The following is a 15,978-nucleotide window of genomic DNA, read 5'->3' on the forward strand; positions in this document are numbered from 1 at the left end:
GGAGATTTTTGTCAATATCTGGAGACACAGTTTGTCACAAATGCATATGAGGAAGTGCTACTGTACCTAGTAGTTGGAGACAATAGATCACAGCTAAACATTCTGCAATGCATGGGATATCCTTCATAAAAAAGGCTTACACAGTCTCAGATACCTCAAATGCCAAAAGCCTCAAGGTCTGCCAAAGACACAAACAGATACACACACACACACACACACACACACACATATCGAGGCTATATAAAACCAACTGATATTGATGACCACATTCTATTGATCTGGAGAGCAGATCAAATCATTTGCATCTTATAAAGATGTTAATTTTTCAAGGTTTAATCTCAAGCATGATATGTAGTATACCATCCCAATTTTCAGACACCTCCTCAGGCTACTTCAATATTAGTACCAGTTTTGAACACTAATTCTCATAGGTTGTAAATAAGCATGTAGTTTGCTGAATTAAAATGAATATGTCCTGCTACAATGCATATATACACCTGGGAAAGTAAGCATACTTCAATTCAGCAAGACGTGCTAGAAAGTACTGTCCTAAAAAATGCATAATAATTTACATTGTGCATATGTTCTGTCTAGAGCGCTAACCATATTATCAGAAAAGTCTTTCCAATGTTGTGGAAAAGTACATGCTTGGTTTTATTTCATATTACTGAACACATGTTAAAGAAAACATTTACCACCCAGGAGAGTACAGATCGAGTCCAAGATAATAAAGTATTTCTTGTTAAAAGAGAGAGGAAAAATATTACTCAGCCATCAGAAAGGATGAATACCTACCATTTATTTTGACATGGATGGAACTGGAGGGTATTATTCTGAGTGAAATAAGTCAATTGGAGAGACAATTATCATGGTGTTTCACTCATATGTGGAAGATAAGAAATAGTGAAAGGGAGCATAAAGGAAAGGAGGGAAACCTGAGTGGGGGAAAATTAGGGAGGAAGACAAATCATGAGAGACTCCTCAATCTGGGAAGCAAACAAAGGGTTGTAGAAGGGGAGGTAGGTCGGGGAAGGGGGTAACTGGGAGATGGGCATTATAAGGGCACATGAGATGAGCACTGAGTGGTATATCATATGTTGGCAAATTGAATTTAAATAAAATATAAAAAAAATTTAAAAAGAGAGAGAGACAGGGATCCCTGGGTGGCGCAGCGGTTTGGCGCCTGCCTTTGGCCCAGGGCGCGATCCTGGAGACCGGGGATCGAATCCCACGTCGGGCTCCCGGTGCATGGAGCCTGCTTCTCCCTCTGCCTATGATCTGCCTCTCTCTCTCTCTCTCTCTGTGACTATCATAAATAAATAAAAATTAAAAATTAAATAAAAAAAAGAGAGACAGAGACTAACAAATATCAAGATTGCATAGAATCTTTTACATAATTGGTTTAGATTTGTCTTCATTAGCTTAAAAATGAGGTTTTTTTTTAAGATTTTATTTTTAAGTCATCTTCATACCCATTGGAGCTCAAACACAGTCACAAGATCAAGAGTCATATGTTCTACTGACTAAGCCAGCCTGGTGCCCTCAGATGGGTTTTCTTTACTGAATGTTTTGTTTCCTACTTTCTGTCACTTTTTCCCCCAGAGAGCCCTATTTTATTCTTCAGTTAACAAATAGTCCCAAAAACATATGACATAACCTCTAAAGCTACTCCTACTTTATGCTGAAATGCTGAAATGTAGATGAGAAAATTATCAGGCACTCGTATTCTAGAAGAGAGCTGTATTCTGAAGAAAATGCACTCCTGTATGGACCAAAATAGTCAGACCCTGTTACTTGTGCCAACCAAGACCGTGAAACGTGGCTAGCATGACTCAGAAATGGATTTTCAATTTAATTTAATTTAAAAATTATTTTTAATTAAGTTTTCTAAAATGTTGAAATTTTACTTAATTTTGACTAGTAGCTCCTGTACTGAAGAGTTCAGTTCTAGAATACCAAGGACTCAAAGAACCTGAGATGAAAAGTAACAGATAAAATCGATTTGAACAGGACAGCAGAGATATTAAGACAAAATGGAAAAAGTTTACAATGAATCGACTCTTATAAAAGTTTAATCTTCTTTCAACATTTAGGTTCTTTTGAGATTTAGGTAACAAGGCCTTACTGAAGGTGGAAATATGTTATCTTTTTTTAAATGATGTGACTTTTTATGTTTTGGGGCAATTCTAAGAATTTAGAAAACTTAAGAATAAGGTGGACCATTCCTGTAATTGCTTTAGAATGAAAGAAAATAATATACATGTTTTCTAAGATTTAAAGACTTTTTTGATGGCATACTGACACTTGGGTAAATGAAAGTCAGAACTCTGTTATTTAGAGCTCCAAGGAAGAGATGGCTGCCAGGCAGGGCTACACAAAGATTTCCCTCCTCACCTCCCACTATTGCTTCCGTGGCATTAGCTTAGTCTAGAGGACTCCTTGTGGATTCACTAATTTGAATGATTTTTCAGGCTCAGGGCCTAGTTGTCTGGTTCCTCACCCTGAAACAATTAAGGTGGTTGGATGATGGTGATCCTGAATGTGAGAGCCTGATAAGGGAAGTAGTTGTGGCTTGGATTTGCTTAGCTATTCAAGAAGGGGAATCAACCAGCTTTTAGGCAGGTCCTTAAGACAGAGTCAAGACAGCGCAAACACAAAACAAAACAGAATTATATTACAACTGATTTCATATTGTCTTAACATCAGTTTTGACCACAATTATTTGGAGAATGCTAGTAGCTCAAGCAGTAGATGATACTCTTAGAGAGGAGAGAGTACATGTTCTTCTAAACTATGTAGAAAAACATTTTTTAACGAGAGTCAAAGGGAGGGACGTAGAAATATACATAGGTCAACCTGTAACCAAATTATCCATTTATATGGCAAGAACAGATCTGAAATTTTTGGGTTTCTAACATACCATGGTAGAATTGTAAAGTATGTTATAGTATGAATTATATATTTTTATGACCATAATATCTTGGTGTATTCCTTGAGTCAAGATAGTATGTAGAAGAGTTTTGTTTTTGGAGGTTATACACTGAGAGTTTAGTATAATATGTGTAAAGGTTAATGGTATTTGTAACTTAGGTAAAAGGGTGGTTGTGGTGCATGGGAGGTTCTGGGAGCAGGCTAAAGGGAGAGAAGTACGAAGGAGAAAGCTCTGGAGAGTAGGAGGTCCACTGGAGGGGTGAGGCAGTTACTTACCAGGGGGGACCAATAATCTGTATTAATCTTTAGAATGGCACAGATAGTAGTAATCTCTATAAGATTTACCTTTAGGTACAAAAATATAGAGAGCAAGGAACATACCATGGACTAAGCAAACAGCAACTCTGGGAACATAATATGATTTCTAATAATAGTTTAAAAAGCAATAAATGTTCCATGTCCAATTTACCACCGTCTTACAAGATAGGAGAGGCAACCCATGGGTATTGCTAGTATGGTAGTCTGTCTGGGTAGAAGTTGTTTCTGGCACAGGGTGAAAAGTCTTTTCCAATGGTGAGGACTTTGTGCCATGCAATGTCATCTGAGATGATATCTTCTCCAAGAGCTAACTCCTGGGCCAGGGCAATGAGGTCTGGATATGGGACTGGGATATCCTTTTTTAAATGAATATCCACTTGTGTTGATATGGGCCTTATTTTTATGGCTTAATAGTATTATAGCAAGGCTGAGTGTCTTGTAAAATATAAAGGCAATTTTGAGCTTGAAAACTTGACTTATAAATATCTTTTAAGTCAAGACCTTGTGGGTACACAGCTAGTCTTTGTACCAAGGATGTTGTCATAATTGGACTGAAGTTCCAGAAACTGACTAGTACAATTAAATCTCTAAATAAGTGTTCAAGGTTTGATCTAGATGGGTGATGAGGGAGATTCTGCTGCAGATAGGTTATAAATCATATGACCAGGTTTGGGTACATGTTTTTAATATGATGTGATGTTTTTCAATTAAAATATCTGTGGCTGCATTTGAAGCTGCAACATTTTCTTGTAGGCATGTCTCCAATTTAGCCAATGAGTATGGATCCTTTGCCTTAGTTGATTTGGTTGGTGATGGATAAGCCAGTGAAGACTTTGGGTTTTAGTCTTCAGCATCTGCCATGTTTGGTTGAGACAATGGCTTACCTAGAGGGTTTGTGCTTCTGGATTGCAAACCTATAAAAGCATCCAGACCAATAGCAATGAGACCAACAGTCAACAGAATGGTGTGTAGCTGCACTTGACAACCTTTGTCATCTGATGTTGACTTTCCCCTGGACTGATTATTACCCATGAGGGATTGTCCGGTGGAGTCATTATGTGATATGGTGTTGATTTTATAATCTCTGAGTGTCATTTTTATTTTCTTTATTAAGTCTAGTTTTATATCTTCCTTTTGTTAGTCTACAGTGTCTATTAGAATTGCCCTGAAAAAGTAATTTTAATTTTCTGGCAGGAATCAGAGTACTACAGGAATTAAGGATCCACCCCCTTATAATCTGAATATTGACAAAGATTTTTAGAGTGGTGGAAATTTAGGTTCAAATGAGTCCTATATTAGATGAGCAGGGTCCTAGCCCATGGGACAACTTACAATTAGTGGGTCCCAGGAGAGTATACCCTAGATCTGGCCTCCAAATCTACGGGATGTGGGCAGAATTGAAAATCCATAAAGATAGTTGGAGACACCATTAAAGAGCATCATATATAAGGTATGTTTATACACATGTAGGTCAGACATACTCTGCCTTTAAATACAGGAGAGGTCTATAGGAAGGTTTTTTTTAAAGTTAGTGTGTGGTGTGAGTTGGCTAGAGGGCCTTGAGTTAAGAGAGATTAATGTCTGGGGCAAGAACACCAGTTAGTGGTTTATTTTGTAACTGAGAGTTCTTTGAGGAGCCCATTAGGCTTCTCAGTTAAACCACCGGGTATAGGCATACGTTGGAGATATTGCAAATTTGATTCCAGATCACAGCAATAAAGTGAGTATCACAATAAAGCAAAGTCAAATGAGGTTTTTGGTTCCCCAGTGCATATAAAAGTTATGTTTATACACTACCATAGTCTATTATGTAATAGCATTATATCTAAAAACACTGTATATACTTTAAAAATATTTTATTGCTAAAAAAAGGCTAATTCTCATGTGAGCTTTCATTTCAGCAAATTGTAATCTTTGTGCGGGTGGAGGTTTTGACTGGATGTTGATGGCTGCTGACTGATCAGGGTGGTGGTTGATAAAAGGATTTTATGAGGTTTGCCACATGGATTAACTCTTGCTTTCACTTCAACACTTAGAGGCCATTGTAGGGTTATTAATTGGCCTAATTTCCATATTGTTGTGTCTCAGGGAACAGAGAGGCTGGAGAGAGGGAGAGAGATGGGGAAATGGCCAGTCAGTGGAACAGTCAGAACACAGACATCTGCTGATTAAATTTGCCACCTTACATGGATGTGGTTTGTGGCACGCCAAAACAATTTCAATAGTAATATCAAAGATGTTAATGTCAACAATGGAAAGGTTTGATATATTGTAAGAATTACCAAAATGTGACAGAGACAGTGTGAGCAAATGTTGGAAAAATAGCTCTAATAGACTTGCTTGACACAGGGTTGCCACAAATCTTAAAAATAAATAAATAAAATATAGGCAAAGTACAATAAAACAAAGTACAATAAAATGAGGTAGGCCTGTATTGTATATTCTGAGAAAGGTCTGAACATCCAAAGGGGATAAGGAGTGTTTTGATGAGTGTTTAAGGAGTGTTTTGATGATATTGTAACCTCAGAATATGCAGAGATGCAAGTGACTTTGATTTAAACTTTGGCTATTTGTGAGATAAAGAGTTCATAGAGTTCTGAACAAAGGGGACAACTCATAGGCAATGACTCAAGGATTTATTTTTTAAAAATGTATCAATAAGGTATTTTGCTGACCAGGACATCCAGTGCTAAGATGGCTATCTGAAGTTTGGCAAATTGGCTAACTTTTGGACAGTATACTTTATCTAGGACACACAAGCTAGGGGATGGAAAGCAACACCATACAACTGAGCTCCATCGCTTTGATGGTGGCAATGCCATCCATATAGAATATGAACTCCCATTGCTTCATTCATTTGATCCCATGGACTCTTAGGTGTCAAAGGTGTCTGGGGGAATGGCAACTTTATCCAGCACCCTGGCTCTGGCAAGGTACTGAGGACAAGAAAGACCATACCCTCTTCAAGGTAGGATGTGCCAGAAAGCCCAGATTTGACTGTCCTGTATCAAGGATGCCTCTGTAAAGGTGTTGACTTTAAGAGGTGCTTCATTCATAGTCTAGGCATAATGGGTAACTAGGTGTAGAGAGTCACAGGTTCAGGGATCTGTGAGAGTCACTATTTTTTAAAAGATTTTATTTATTTATTCATGAGACACACACACACACACACACACACACACACACACAGAGGCAGAGACAGGCAGAGGGAGAAGCAGGCTCCACACAGGAAGCCCAATGTGGGACTTGATACAGGGCCCTCAGGATCACGCCCTGAGCCAAAGGCAGATGCTGAACCACTGAGTCACCCAGGCGTCCTGAGAGCCACTATTTTTTAAAAGGGCCAGTAAGTGGTCAATAATTTTTGCTCAAATGGTGTATAGCACAGAGTCAAGGTCAGACTCTAGCATCCAAAAGCCAAGGGCAACCTATGGCTGTCATAGGTGTTTAGGTACTAGGGAGGCCTGAGAAGAGGCTGATTAAGCCTCTATGGTGATTGAGTCTCTGAGGGCATTTAGGAGAGTGACAGCCATTTTGATTCTTCTAAATCAGGATTACAATGAAGAGAAATGTGCTTCTGAGAGAAAATAACTGAGCTTGTCAGTGTGTTGTCCTCTAAACAGTATAATCTGATATTTAGCTGACAGTGACTATTGCTACTATTGAGATCAACACCATTCAGTATCTCCATCTTGTAGGCAAAGATAAGCCTTATTTGTATTTCCTTTCAGAAGGCATATATTCACTAAGATGAGAGTTCAAACTCAATTCTTCACGAGATGTTTTTACTTTGATCTTCATTTTCTTCTTGTCATAATCAAGCACAACAGGCATGCTTCATGAGACTGTGTTTTTTTGTTGCAAATCATTTGCAAGAGCCAGCATGTTCACACTTAAACAGGTGTGTTTCCTCACGAAAAAGAAAATATGGCTCTGGAGACTAAGCACAGCTGTGTAGCTTATACCACAGTCTTCTCTTGGACGTTGACACACCTCTTTTCTGCAGCATGCGTTTTTGTATGTTGCTTACCTTTACCTTTGTGTTTGGATGTTTTCCACCATACTTCCATATTATTTCATTTTTCATGGGTTTCTCTCACATATTTTTGCTGCAGTGGAACATCCCTTTTGACAAACGCAACCCTTGTGGACCATCCCAGGCCCTTTCAGACTACTGAGTGAAGCAGAGTGTTCTGCACATATTTCATTGTTTCACTTGAATTCCTTTATTATAAAATTCATTTTTGTGCCTGATGGAATTGTAGCTACTGATGTTTCTTAAAGGCTTTCTTACAACCTTCACAATGGCATACATATTGTTTTTGCTGATTTTTATGTTTGTATTCATAATGTTTCTTCAGGTTTGATTTTGTGTTAAATCTTTTTCATAGCCACTAACTGTGAAGATAAACAACTTTTCTCCAGTGTGGATCAGGATGTGGCAACTAAGATGGCAGTCCCTGATGAAGGCTTGGCCTCTCTTCATTGTCAAAAATAAGTTTGTCTATGAGCTTGCATGGTGCATATCTAGCTTTTGGCCTTGTAATCAGCTCTGCAGTCTGCTAAGGTGTGGAAAACCTCTTGAGGGCCATGGGGAGTAGCAGAATGAGTGAGGGCAGTTAGGGCAGGGCTGAACTGGGCTATTTCCTATCCCAGTGAACAGCATCTGCAGTTAAATGCATCTGTGATAATCAGGGAAGGCAGGCCTGGGCATCCCCGTCCAGGTCTAGGAGGGCAACCATATATGTGGCCACTTGAGGCAATCAAGAATCACAGCTTCTCCCAGAGTGAACCATTTTGGACCAACCCCATGTACTACACAATTGCACTTTATAGAGTGGTCCTCTGTGGGGCCTGTCAATTTTAATTTGGACAGATTTTAGAGCTTTTTGTTGATTAGGACCCTATTTAAGGTAGGCTGATTTGTAAGTGCAGTATCAGAGAAATTAAGTAGAATATCTGAATGAGCCATATGTTGCTTCCAGAACACAAAAAAGACTAAACTAAAGCATGTTGAACTTTTATGTCCTTAATGAGTGTGTTAAATAAAATTCCTTCGAGGAGGATGTCATCATTGTAATGTCATACTTGTGCTGATGGAGAAAGGTAGATCCAGTTAAGATATTGTCTGGAAATATTGTGTATAGTGGCAAAGCTGTTGTAGTACTCTGGAGGGTGGCCTGGAAAAGGGATATTGCTTTCCTTAAAAACTGCCACTAAGAAGCTGTTGTAATAGGCACAAAAGACAACGTATTAGCCAAATCTCTTCTACCAAATATTTACTGGTTGTTGATCTCATGAGGTCAGTAATTTTAATAATATTGGGTATTGGGTATGGGGACTTTCACAAATGGAATCACAGCATTAAAGTTACAGTAATTCACTGTGAGGTAACATTCATTTTTCTCTCTTTTCTTTAATTTTTGAAAATTTAAGAGTAGGCAATATTTAACTGTAATGGAGGATGAATGGGCATAATCACTCCTTTATTAATTAGGTCTTGGATAATAAACTTGAGTTCTTAAAGGTGCTATTTTACTTATATGGGACTATCTTAATTATTTTAACTGGGATGTCAATGGGGTCCATTTTTGTTAAGCCAATTTATAAGTACCAAATATTTTATTTAGTTTCAAATAATTTCTCATGATCTTAGTATCTTTGTCCAATACAGAATATTTAGGATAATGGATATTATAGCTATGGGAAATTTAGGCAAGGCTATAGTTAAAGTAAGGAATACCTATTTTTCCCTCTATTTTATATTTACTTTCTTAAGTTTATAGGGGTGCCATGTTTAAATTCAGTGAGATCTTCTGGCAAAACTGAAATTTGAGACCCAGTATGACTAAGTTCCTGCACTTTGTCAACTGGTGCATTTAGTAGTTGTTAATTTAGAGCCTGTGGTGTAGAGGCAAAAAAAGGCAATCAGCATCTTTTTAATCTTTTTGTTACAAAAATTCTTTTAGTAAATTTTGGATTTCTATCTGGGTCAAATTATGCATCTTTGTTTGAATTAAGCTACATATGTATAGTTTATTTTTATTTTTCTCATTGCATCTACATTTATTTTTTCCCCCTTTCATTCTTTTATTTTTAGAGTTTTGGGCTTCTAGCTACCTAAGTTTGCATCTGATAATTCATAGTGTGAAACTTCCAGTTGGTTATAGAAAAGGAGGGGAGAAAGATCCAGCGGCCTGCCTTGTAGGCAGTTGGCTCTTGCTCCAGCCTGCCTAGTCCACCTGTAAAGGGTTGCATTTGCACTTGAGAGGTAGAGCAGCCTCTCCTTGGGACGTGTAGTAAGTAAGCAACAGTGTCAGAAGATACCAACCCCATCAAATATTATGTTGGGGCATTTACAAAGGCCCAAGCATACTGGCTAGGGATCTTGCATTGCTTCAGTAATGGAGTAACTGGTAGGTGTTCTAATTAGGGATGTGATATTAGTTTCTTTGCCCCAGAGACCTCCTTTGGATTATACATCGGGAGGCTACTCTCCAAGGATGCACCTATGATGCTCTTGAGGGTCTAGAAAGTACAAAGTTTCCTGGTGACAGCAACAAAGTATATAGCAGCAAAGAAGCAAGTAGGGTTTACCCCTGCCCAAGCAAAAGCAATGGCAGACACAGGTGCCATTTCTCTACCATGGGGAGCCCAATCAACATCTCTTTGCTTTGGAGCTGATGAAACACATAGGCAAATGAGAATTCTGCCCCAAAGCATGAAAAAAGATCAATGTCAAAGAAGCGACAGACCACTGGAATAGGCCTCTGCCAAACACAGACTGTGACTAGAAGAACACCAGAACACAGACCCAAGAAAGCACAGCTCAAGTGGCCTATCACTCCTATCTGTATGATGTGTCCCCTCCTGGTCTACTAGCTAGCCCCCAGAGGTGAGTCAATTAGCACTGCTCATTTTGAACATTCTGAGACATGGAAACCACCAACAGACATAGCAGTGAGCCACAAGTCTAAAGCGCAAGCTTAAATTTCATCCCAAATGACCCTCGCTGTGGTCTGGAACCAATTAGTAAGGCAAGAGCAGTCTCCTAAGAAGTTATCCAAAAGTCAGTGGTTATGACTACAGCGTCAATTGTTTTTTAAGACTTTAAGTATTCTTTTGATGGTGGGATACAACCCAGTGACACTCATGTAGATTAAAGGATGATTTTTGTTATTGTTGTTACTTACATCTACTAAGTAAAGAGAGATGCTAGGCAAGGCCAAACAGGGAATTGCACCCAGGGAGGGATAAAAGCAAACTAGTGTTCTAGGGGGCAGCTATATAGGGGTGCTATGGAGAGCAGGGTGGGATTAGTAAGATTTTGCAGCCTCACTGAAGATTGGCTAATTTGAATAATTAGTGTAGGGGTTATCCCTAGTTTGTCTGGCACTTGGGCACCTGGGTTCAAAGAGCCCAGGGTGTAAAATCAATTAAGGGCAGTTAACTTTTCAGAGCAACATGATAGGCTTTAGTAATGTGCACACTAACACTCAGATCCTCAAACAGCCAGACTACAAGGGTGGAAGCATGTCATTGGATAAACATTCAGGTCATTCCAATGTATAGGTACCTTGAGATTTCATTAAAAAATATATTTAATTTTTAAGAAATACCCATTTCCCCCCTCATTTCTGGATATATAAAGTGAATGTGAAACAAGGCACTCAATTTTCTTAATTACTTTTTTATAAACATGAAGCACTGGTTCATTTGGTAAGATTCTTTTCAGATTTTCTAAAATTCCAATAAAGAATAAAGAAATGATGTCAACTTTTTAAAACTTCTTATATGAATGTTCATTGTGAAGCCTTGAGAGAATTATTGAATTTCACAAAGTGCTATATTTGTAATAAACTCACTGGCTAGGGAATTCTCTCTCTCTCTTTTTAAGATTTTATTTATTTATTCGATAGGAGGGCAGGGGGAGCGCAGAGACACAGGCAGAGGGAGAAGCAGGCTCCATATAGGGAGCCCGATGTGGAACTCCATCCCGGGTCTCCAGGATGACTCCCTGGGCTGACGGTCCAGGCAGCGCTAAACCGCTGAGCCCCCCGGGCTGCCCGGGAATTCTCAACACAGGTTAATTAAGCAGGATAAGGCAAAAATAAAATATCATAGTTTTTATACTATTATCTAGTTTCAAAATGTTTTTAAAAAGAAAAAAATTAAAACAGTACTAATAAATGTGATTTTTAGGACTTATTACAATCTAAATAATATGTCAAACCAATGTAACATTAACACGCTGTTACAATGATTTTATGTAGATTTGTGCAGTGACTTCAAATAGGTCTCTAATACTGCTTAGCAATCCATTTATATTACTCTAGAAACTTCCTCTCTCAATTTCCCCAAATGATTACTTCAATTTTCTCCTCTTTCCCTATACATCTCCTTCTTTCCTGCATTAGAGGGATTTTCTTTCTTCTTTTAACAAATGTCCCCCTTCCCATCTGTACTTTTGTTTTTTTTGTTTGTTTGTTTGTTTGTTTTTCCATCTGTACTTTTGGACATTAACCCTCGTCAGATATTCACTCAACCTCCCTTTCCTGAATATTCAAGCACACTTTCTCAACCAGATCTTTTCCACCATTATGTAATAATTCCTAGGCCTCCATCCCACATCATCCTTCACTTAACAGCCCTATCTCTCCACCACTCCATAGTGCCATTTTTTTTAAACAGCTATTTATATTTTGCTGTCTTCATGTTCTCATCTTCTATACATTTACTAACATACTCTACACCAACACAGCTTCTGTACCATTATTTTATGGAACCGTCCTTCCTAAGGTCATCAATGGCTTCCACTGTGCCAAATCTGGGGGACACTTTTAGTGCTCATTTCATTGAATACTCAGCAACATGTGACACCGTAAACTGTTCAATCTCTCTTGAATTACCCTATTACTTTAGCTTCCATTATGTACTACTCTAATATAATGCCAGAATTAAAGTGCCTGACTGAAAGCAACATCAATAGAAATGTAAGGAAAAGGAAAGATAAAACACATCACTAGTAAACCTGATTGTCCAAAGACAATTACATAATTGTTGCACAGACTATCAGATGCCCCCCCTTTTCCTTCTTTTGTAGGGAAAAGGACATATTATGAGTCAGCTATATTATACCTCTCAGCCTTCCTTGCAATTGCCTATGACCATGTGCTGAAATTCCCTTGAAAAGTACGTAAGAAGCACTATAATTGCCCTATGAAGCTTTCCACATGCCCTATTCTATGCATTCACCCTCTTCATGTGGGTATACTGAGAATGACAGAAATATAGTCAGCTAGGGTCTTTGAAGGGCTAAGTGGAGCAGAGGCACCCCCTCTTACGAGCACATACATACATCTCTCTGGGTTGGAAAATTGCCCCACAGACTTCAAACTTTAGTGAGTATCAGAAAGACTTGAAAGATTTGTTTAAACATGGGTTGATGGCCAGTTTTTGCTTCAGGAGACCTAGACTCAGACTCTAGAATCTTCTTTTCTAGCAGTTCTCACACTTTGGGAAGTACTGTGTAGAAAGAAACAAACGAAAAAAAACAACAAAACAAACAAAGGCCTTTTTTTTTTGTCTTGTATTGCATTTTCAGTCTACTGCTAAAGCACTCTAACCTCTTTTATCTAATTGAGAAACAATATGGAAACTTGATCAGAATTATCCTATTTTCATGCCAGTATGAATACATAATTTGATATAAAATACAACAAAACTCTGTAACCACACTGAATGATTAGGAAATGGACCAAACTGTCTAAGTTCTCTGGTTTGTATACAGATTGTCCTATTTCTCCTAAAATTGACCCCTAGCTCCTACCCACAGTAACCTGCCCAAAGATGCTCAAATACATGAAAAATTACAGAATCAAGCTTAGAGTGAAAGAAAGAAATAGACCAAATAAAAAAAAATAAAGAGGGAAAGGTACTTCACAAAGCAGTATGACTTTGGATTTTGGAAATAAGAAATAGAAAAATAAAATTCATCCCAAAGTTTATGTTGTATCATTGAGTGGGGAAGCTAAGGATGGGGAAGGGAATGAGTGTATGTGCTATTTGGAGCCAAGAGAAAAATTACAAATCTACTCAGAGAGAATGAGTACACTGGATAGAGTCAGAAGAAATGGCAACTAATTAAAACTCTGTGCCTGATTAAATGAGAAACCTTGTAAAACTGAGTTCACCTATGAGGGGAGTCATTTAGATGAGCCCTGAGACCCCAACTAGATGTGACACTCTATGACTCTGTTATTGAACTGCTTGTTTTATAACAGTGCAAAAAATAGACCTTTATTGTTCTGTAATGATGTATATGTTGTAAGTTCAAAACATTTTGATGGATCATATATTTTTTATGATATTTAATTAGAATAGAGAGAGATATCAGCCCTAAACTAGACATAGTTCAACTTAAATGCCTTGGATTATTATTTTTTAATAAGTTCTAAGATATGAAATTGAAAATTGAGTAATGCTAGTTCTTAGCAATTTCTAAGTGACACAGGACAAAAAAGTGCTTTCTCTCTTTGAAGACAATTTTGTGTAACAACTTTACTAATATTTAGTGTTTCAATTTGTCTTGGGTTTAGGAGATGCTTTTATTTATGTTCTAAAATGTCTTTAGGCCATTTAAGGACTGAATTTAGGTTTTTCCTTTCCCATTATTATTCTCAACGATTTCTTATAAAGGACTTCATTATATAAATTGACAGTCTTTATTGGTTGACATTCAAGACACTGAATTTTTCAAGAAACCATTTAGACAAAGTAATGATCTTCATCTTTCCTCCTTCTCTCCTTTATTTCAAATCATAAACCCTAAAGACCACAAACATATAATCCCTAGGTTATCAAAGATACCCTAAATTGACTCCTGGAAGTGTAACTTTTAACATACTATCTTCTCAAGTCTCGCTTCCACTTGCCTATTACATGAAAAAGAAAGGAAAAATTTCCAAGCAAGAACAAAATGTGGCAAGCTAGGCAAACCAAAAATTCAGAGAATAAATTGAAAAATATTCATTAAGGAAGTATAAGATTAATCTGATTTTGTAAGGCAGGCAAATTTTGTAGAGAATTTGTCAATTCTAATTGGCAAATGACCACTGAAATCAGTGCATTGTATAATGTATTATAAAGGAATATTCACAGCAAATAAAAAGACATTGGAGACTAAATTCTAACGTTAGGGTGATTTCTAAGGATTTTAGACCCTGATATGCTGTCATATGAAGAAAACATCACAGCAATATGGGAGGTCTAGTCTCAAGCTCCAGCTGCTCCATCCCACATCTGTGAGGCCAACTGGTATATTGAATGAACTAAATTTGATGGAAGTATGTTTTGGAAGCCTCTTTATTTTTCATCACCTATTCCTCTTAAACATTCGTTTTGGATCAACCTTCTCTGCCCCCGATCATACATTATACAAATCTCATAAACTCCAAGTCACTTCTATTTCCTGTTCAATCATTATGACTCACTCTCATTTATTCAAGGTCCAATCCAGTCGAAGTCAGAGCTCCAATTTCTAATTCCATTCAAAGCGTCTTTCTTCTCTGCAATTCAAGACTGACCCTTAGCTCAAAAGCTTCTTGTGAGAAAGGATATTTTGACTTTTCTTTTGCTTTCCCTCATTCTTCTCCCTCTTCTTTTCTTGCTTCCTCTTCGAGTGAGGAGAAAAAGAGGGAATTATGGAGAAGGTGCAAAATCTTCTCTTCTATTTTTGTAGAATGGCCTTTGTTGTCTTTGCATGACAAGATTCATACTTGCGTACTCTTTTGAGTCATGTATGTGAATTTGTTCAGTGGGCTAATGAAGATGTCCACAATGCATAATACTATAATGGGGGTGTTAAGCTGCGGAGACTCTTCTTGGCAGACTTTCCTCTTTGTGGGACACATTGAAGAAAACTTTAGCTGGGCTACTCTGTCCTGCATATACTGGTCCATGAGTCTTTGCTATATCCAATGGAAGGAGTGCAAGCTACTTCACTCCCTTAGGTCTCTTTACAGTGCGAATCTTTCTAGCTATACTCCCGCCACCCCCCCCCCCCGCCCCACAGAAGACTACTTGCAATGAACAGCCCTAAGCCTTCATGAATGCTTTCAACCTGCAGGGACTCAGTTAAGTACTGTCTTGTGCTCTCCTCAAAGGGAAGCTGCAGGATGAGACTGTGAGGTTCTATAGCTCCTAAGCATTCAATCATGGTATGAGAGACATTCTACCTTTTGTAAAAGAATTGCCAGTCTCTGCATGCTTTTCCTATATCACCTTGCATTAGGAGGGAAAGAGCCTCTGTGCCCCAGTTTTCTCTTCTGAGATCACAGCTCAGCAGCCCAAATAAATTATCTATCTTCATAAAGTCCTCTAGAGCTTCTCCAGGATGAATGGGATATGAGTATGAGGCACCAAAGACCTGTGTTAAGTGTAATACAAAAAAGCATATGGTACAGCTCCTTCTATTGTTTTATAGCAATCAAGTCTAGGTTCAGCACCAAAGAAAACAAAAGGCAATAAGAGAGACTCACAGGAGAGGTAAGTTCATCTTAGACAAAGACTTCAATTTCAAGATGACACACCAAATGACCTGGACGATGGTCATGGCCTCACTTACCTCTGGACATGAAGACTGGGTGCTGTGTACCTGCTTGATGGCCTCCTCACAGTGGGGGAGGGTCTTTCATCTTGAGATCAGGTCTCCCAAACGGAGAGTGTTAG

The 15,978-nt window shown here is 38.2% G+C and overlaps 1 pseudogene; it reads right to left on the reverse strand.

Annotated features, from left to right (window-relative positions):
• Window positions 1–6,960: 6,960 nt before the first annotated feature.
• LOC119876989 lies at window positions 6,961–7,735 on the reverse strand (annotated as a pseudogene).
• Between the last annotated feature and the right edge of the window lie 8,243 nt (window positions 7,736–15,978).

This window comes from Canis lupus, chromosome 14 (assembly GCF_011100685.1).
Source record: "Canis lupus familiaris isolate Mischka breed German Shepherd chromosome 14, alternate assembly UU_Cfam_GSD_1.0, whole genome shotgun sequence".
NCBI lineage: Eukaryota > Metazoa > Chordata > Mammalia > Carnivora > Canidae > Canis > Canis lupus.